We start from the raw sequence: 6,000 nt of genomic DNA, 5'->3' as shown, positions 1-6,000 counted from the left end.
ATTACTATCAATAAATTGTATAAACAGATATTATTTTACTTAAAAGAAAACAACTGGAAATTGAAGCCATGTCATAATTTTATTTTTTTATTTTTTTTTTAAAACAAAATGTCTTCTCTTCTATTTTTTGACATACTCAACCTACATTTTTATTCAATCTAAAAATGTTCAAGATACTGTTATATCAATTAACAAAAATACACAGGTGAAGCAAAATAAAAGAAACTATTTACCTGTATCAGGTGATTATGATATAGGCCAATTCGTCAATAGTATTTTTTATTTACCTGAAGCGATTGTCACTAGTTTTTGTTATTCGTTTTTGTTATCTATTTCTTTTCTGCTTAGGAAATGTCCCATTTTTATGGTGGGCACATTAAACATGAATATATACAAGAAAGGACATACTTAATAGAAATTCGAACTTATTTTAAACAATTGTCTTATGTAATGACGATAAGTTATACTTGAGACATATCAAAAAAAATATAGATGGAAAAATGTTTTAAAAAGCGTAAGCAAATTTACCATTAATATTTCATATCAATCTTCAATTACTGTTTTAATGAATTTAGTGAATAAACAAAATTCATATGATTTTATAACAAAAAATTCTTAGAATCATTTAATATATAAGACTTTCATGAAAATAACTAGGGGTGTTTTTGTGTTGTGAAGTAGTAAGAATATAACTTGAATTGTATTATATATTTTAATGTATATATATATATATATATATCTAAAAAATATTTTGGTGTAAATGTAGAATCAATGCAATTATTGTTACGTTTTCAGAAAACTACCACATAATTATATGTCGTTAACACGATTAATATATATTTAATAGTACAACAAATGAAAAATAAAAAGCCATGTATTAATGAAAAATACTTGAAAACGTATCGATATTAATAATAAAACAAAAAATAATATATCAACATTAAAGATAAAAGGTTGAGTTTACTATAACCAAAGATCAGTCGTTTTATCCGTTATTCTATGCCATGTACAGAGATTTGTGTACAGGTTTGTGTACATTATTTTTTAAATATTGTAAATTCCAGACATTTTTGGCATAAGAGATTTCACATTCTGTATCTCATTAGTTTACTTGTATGTAGATATAATATTAAAATATGTAAACAGTCCACATAAGATTTCAGGAAAACAATAAAATATATTGACATTTAAACCATTCAATATTTTTCAGGATTGAATATTTGGAATGCATTGCCGAAAATGTTTTTTTTTTCAAAAGTGAAGTGATTTACAAAAATCCGTCAGTTAAATTTGTCTATAACTTTAAAACAAATATTTATTATTTCATTTTAATTTTGATCGCAATGTTTTGATGTAGCCTGACATTTATTTTAAGAGAAATGAGTCTGACAATTATTATTGAGATTAATCCTTATCTAAAACTCACCGATCCACCAGATTTCAATCTATGCTATATTACGTAAAAACAATCAAAAATATTTTGACTAAAAAAAATGTATTTATTGACAGAAAACTTAACAAAGAAATTTGAAAAATGAATACGGCATTCTGTTCTGCTTCTTATATCAATCTTCCGGTTTTCGTAGTTTAATTCCGTCACTTCCGGTGTTAAAAGCGAGATGCGATCACGGATCTTGGGAAATCCACCACTTATTAACAGAGTGGGCTATCCCATGATCCGCGACATCAGACGCCATATCTTATTACTTCCGGTCCAAATTCTGTAATTGAGAAATAGAGAAATTAAAGTTCATAAAGATGATAACCAGGTAAGAAATTAAGCATATATCCAATCCTTAAACACAGTTAAGAATATCATGGAAACATGTTAGGGTTCGAAATTAATCTTCTCCGCTCGCAAAATACTTTTAATAATCTTGATAATATATTTGCTTTTTCAATATAATTAAACGAAGATATTATTCTTTAAGTTTTGATAAACAATATTTGAAGCAAAACTGTATCTATTAAGCGTTACAAAAAAGAATGAAAAATACAAAAGCATAAAAGTGTTATCAAACATGGTTATTTGTACATATAATAAATTGTTAAGTCACATTCTTGTAAGCGAAGGAGGAAATTAGTGCTAAAGAAAATATTCCACCGAAGGAGTAACCAGATGAAGAAAGGTAAGTAATGTTAGTACGTCAGAAGGTTGAAACAGGAAGAATACCCTGCATGCGAGTCCAGTGAATATTGTTTCCGGCTGATATCCGACACCTAAGCAAGTAGTTGACGTAGTCCCGGGAATACATGTCAACCTGGGACCCCATCAACTTACTGCCCTGGCATCAGCTACGTCACAAGGACCACTCTTCAGAGAATGAGGGCGAAAAGTAACATTTGAATACAGAAAACAGTTATATTGCTGTTCCTCAGAGAAGGAGGGCGGGGAAATACATTTTGATATAGAAAACAGTTATAGTGCTGCTCTTCAGAGAAGGAGGGCGAACAGTAACATTTAAATATAGAAAACACTTATATTGCTGCTCTTCAGAGAAGGAGGGCGAGAAAATAATCTAAATATAGAAAACAGTAATATTGCTCTTCTTCAGAGAAGGAGGGTGGAAAGTAGCATTCAATTATAGAAAACATAAAATACAGTCGCTCCTCAGAGGCGGAGGGCAAAAAGTAACATTTGAATATAGTCAAAAAGATATATTGCTGCTCTTCAGAGGAAGAGGGCGGAAAGTAACATTTAGATAAAGAATACAAAATATGACAATTATGCAGGCGGGGAGGATTGAAGTATACTTTTAAAAACGGAAAACAGATATATTGATTCAGAGGGCATTTAAATATTGCAGAAAACAAGAAAATATAACCGGCATCGAGAGAAGGGAGTGAAGGAACAAACAGATGAAGAAAGCAACGGAGTTATGCCACATACAGAAAAACAATGTTAAATATTTGTCAATATCATATCGAGATAATACTCCTATTGAAATCTGATAGCAGAAAAAAAAGCAAAAGTAAGAATAAGCATTTGAGTAGTTTTGACAAAATGTATACATTTTGGAAATAGACTATATATTTTGTTTCGGTGTTAGCGAAAAGGCAAGATATGAATAGCGATTTTCATATATTTCAAACTAGAAAATGTCCTGACATTGAGTGTATGAAGCATCCCTCGGGACTGTAGGAATAACTCACTGTTTACTAAAGCGAGACGGGGAAAATGAAGCATTAAGTATCCACGGATATTTTACCTGTGTTACAAGTTTACGAGGAAAGATACACTGATCTAGGATCTCTGCCCCAGGCTCCCCATTCTAAACACATGAGAAATTACTCAGCATTTACACACGTGTTCACACCTATATAAACCTCACAGATCATAAGCTAAACGTAAAAATCATGCATCCACAAACCCACATGTTAAATAAATCTACAAATGTGCAAGCAATTTGATCATAGGTTATGTAATAGATTTTTGGAGATATTCATACATTCATATGGTTATATATTCCACCTAACTGAAATTATCTTAAACAAATTCATGCAAGAACAAATTACTAAAACAAAACCTCTAAGATATACCTATTTATCTATATACTGTATCTATAGTTAAATTTACTTATCGCATCATTTACATACATGGCATCTACTATTATATAAAATAAAGAAACGAATGGAAAATGTTTCGATTCTTCCGCTTCGATTCTCAGAAAAGCAAAATACGACATTGGTAAATTTCTGTTGTCCAAATTTTTAAAACATCCAGCTTAATCTCTTGATGTCAGATATATCTGTTTATAAAATTCCTAGAAAACCCCAGGTGTTAAGTCTATATCACTAACTTATGATACAACACGAGCTCCATAAAGTGCACAAACTCCGCACCTGTAGTTAGGGCGGAATGCATTCACTAACATTTAAATGAAAAAGGTCACCTTTTCTATGTATGCTGAAGATGAATAAGTTCCCAGCGAATATCTTAGAAATCACTTATGAACTAAGTATTACCTTTTTCGTCGCTTTGCTATCGCCAAAGATTTGCAGTTTCTTGACAACGTAAGACATCCCAGAGCACAGAAGGTGAGACCGAAGACCTTATTCCGAGAGTGAGGCACACAACTGATGCAGTTTCTCAGAGTCACACCCGTTTTAAAAGGTCTCCAGACAATGACCCTTCGAATCAGCCCTTATTCAAATTTGAATAACAATAGGATAATTGTTCCCTAACCGACCAATCAGGGTACACGTCACCGACTCACCGGAGGGAGGTTAGGGCGCCGATCGGCCATTGGTCACCTGCCAATCAACACTGGTCAGCGTGATCCAATTGATTGATCAGGTCTGGCCAAAATATATGGATAGTCCATAATGCCCTCTGGCTACATATGTCTAATGATACGAGTTTCTTTTAATGACAGGAATGGGAAAATCTATTTCGACCAAACCGTCTGAGGCGCAGTATGGTTTCGATACCTGTTGTAGGAAGTTCCTATCAGAGCTATTATCCATGGATATTTAGTTAGGACTTTACTTCACATGCAGCTAAACCTTTGGTGATTTGGATAGAGTAAATATTCTAGTTCAACCAGATTACATGCAATGCCTTAATGCGCTTATTAAGGACGAACCTCCTGCGTTCTGCATAACCTTCAATCGACCATATGGTCAGTTGGTCTGAAGAACCGGGTCGTTTGGAATTACTTGATTATAAATTTGATAACTTTCATTTTCGAAATATTAAGAAATATTAACAACCACACGGTCACTACACTGAGGAAAAATCAATATATGTGTGTTTGACTTATTCAACTCACCTGAAAGTGTCGTCGCCTGGGTGAAGGCTTGGTCACATGCCTAAATCGAGGATAACACTTCTAAAACAAATAAATAGATATCCAGATTGTTCATTAAACTGATACTAATTCAATTATCCATATTTGTCCGAAAATCGACAATCAAAAGAACTTTGTGAGTTAAAATTGAGGAATCTCTTGTTCCCCATCTTGTACAACCGCCGGCGTCTCGAGGAAGGTATGGCGGTATCACATTATAAAGCGCATGCGCATGAGCTGACGGCGTATCACGGGAACAGGGAAGATATGCGCATTCGGTAGTTACTTTTTGACCTTGTATATTTCGGGATAGTCTGAATGCTGAGTTCTGTAGCGGGTTTTCGTGGAGGAATTTTTATGAGTGGCGTCGGCTACCTTGATAGGGCATAAAATGCTTAGGCGTGACACTTGTCATGACAAGGTGTATGAGCAGACGACACGTCGATGACAAACGACTATCTAGAGGACACCGAAAAAAATACGTCTACTATATGTTCCCTCAATATTCTCACCGCAGGCTCCAGAGGGGGGAGTCAACAGTTTTAAGATCATTTTTATCCAATTTGATATAACAATTTTACACATTAATTACATAAACTCTCCAGAAATAGGGAGATTGCTTCGCAAAAAAAATAATATTTTACTTCTAAAGGAGGAAAAAATATGTAGTATTTCTAAAAATACAAAAATAACCGGAAGACATTTCTTATTGTCACATAAAATCGATGAAGTATAATCCAAACAGAGATTTAACAAATTTAAACAAAAAATGGTGTTTATATTATCTAACTCCTTTCTTCTCCAACACACAAAAGTATATACGAGGGTAGAGAAGAGCGGCCATTAGTTATGCATTCTGACAATTATCAGAACACAACACCTTTGACAATATTAACAAAGAATCTATCAAACATCTCATATGGCAGAAGGAAAATTATTACGATATTTCCAAAAGGTCGATTGTTCTGTAAGCTGATAGCAGTATAACTAGCAAATAAGAATATGCATTTATATGATTTTTCATATGATGAATATCAATACTAATATTAAAATCAACATTAACTTAACTGTTCCGCATATTGTTTTCGTTTTACATCTGTAAATACAATTAATATGTGTTGATTGTTCTCTTAAAAGAAACAATAACCGTACATTTTAAGATAGGATCTATTTGTAACGACACTCTTGGGAAAACCCAAATCATTGATAT

General features: G+C 32.8%; 1 long non-coding RNA gene across 1 annotated transcript; it reads right to left on the bottom strand.

Moving 5' to 3' along the window:
* Positions 1–1,478: 1,478 nt before the first annotated feature.
* LOC117336798 lies at positions 1,479–5,042 on the bottom strand. The gene is made up of 2 exons (XR_004534654.1): positions 4,773–5,042; positions 1,479–1,721 (listed from the first exon to the last, which is right to left on the bottom strand). It is a non-coding gene; the product is annotated as an uncharacterized LOC117336798 (long non-coding RNA).
* Positions 5,043–6,000: the final 958 nt, after the last annotated feature.

The sequence above is a fragment of the Pecten maximus genome, chromosome 10, assembly GCF_902652985.1.
Source record: "Pecten maximus chromosome 10, xPecMax1.1, whole genome shotgun sequence".
Taxonomy (NCBI): Eukaryota; Metazoa; Mollusca; class Bivalvia; order Pectinida; family Pectinidae; genus Pecten; species Pecten maximus.
This window is presented reverse-complemented; position numbering and strand designations above follow the sequence as displayed.